This window comes from Chiloscyllium plagiosum, unplaced genomic scaffold (assembly GCF_037043375.1).
Source record: "Chiloscyllium plagiosum isolate Xiang-an unplaced genomic scaffold, Cpla_swu_hap1 HiC_scaffold_23, whole genome shotgun sequence".
Lineage (NCBI taxonomy): Eukaryota > Metazoa > Chordata > Chondrichthyes > Orectolobiformes > Hemiscylliidae > Chiloscyllium > Chiloscyllium plagiosum.
In genome coordinates, this window is record NW_028270161.1 from 8,865,381 (window position 1) to 8,866,440 (window position 1,060).

Below are 1,060 nucleotides of genomic sequence, written 5' to 3' on the forward strand. Positions count from 1 at the left end.
CCCCCACTCTCCCTCACCACCCCTCTCTCGCTCCCTCACCCCCCCTCCCTCTCTCCCTCACCCCCTCCCTCTCTCCCTAACCCCCCCCTCTCTCCCTCACCCCCTCCCTCTCTCCCTCACCACCCCCCCCTCTCCCTCACCACCCCCCCTCCCTCTCGCCCTCACCACCCCCTCTCCCTCTCTCCCTCACCCCCCCCCCCTCTCTCCCTCACCCCCCCCTTCCCGCTCTCCCTCACCACCCCCCCTCTCTCCCTCACCACCCCCCCCCTCTCCCTCACCACCCCCCCCTCTCCCTCACCACCCCCCCTCCCTCACCACCACCCCCCCCCCTCTCCCTCACCACCCCCTCCCTCTCTCCCTCACCCCCCCTCTCTCCCTCACCCCCCCTCCCTCTCTCCCTCACCCCCCCACTCTCCCTCACCACCCCTCTCTCCCTCACCACCTCCCCTCTCCCTCACCACCCACCCTCTCTCCCTCACCACCCCCCTCCCTCACCACCCCCCCTCCCTCTCTCCCTCACCGCCCCCCTCCCTCTCTCCCTCACCACCCCCCCCTCCCTCTCTACCTCACCACCCCCCCTCCCTCTCTCCCTCACCACCCCCCCTTCACTCCCTCACCCCCCTCCCTCTCACCCTCACCCCCCCCTCTCTCCCTCACCCCCCCTCTCTCCCTCACCCCCCCCTCTCTCCCTCACCTCCCCCTCTCCCTCTCTCCCCCCCTCCCTCTCTCCCTCACCACCCCCCCTCCCACACCACCCCCCCTCCCTCTCTCCCTCACCACCCCCCCCTCTCCCTCACCACCCCCCCCCTCTCTCCCTCACCACCCCCCCCCTCTCCCTCACCACCCCCCCCCTCTCTCCCTCACCACCCCCCCTCTCCCTCACCACCCCCCGTCCCTCACCACCCCTCCCTCTCTCCCTCACCACCCCCCCCCTCTCCCTCACCACCCCCCCTCCCTCTCTCCCTCACCACCCCCCCTCCCTCACCACCCCCCCTCCCTCTCTCCCTCACCACCCCCCCTCCCTCACCACCCCCCCCCTCACCCCCCCTCCCTCTCTCCC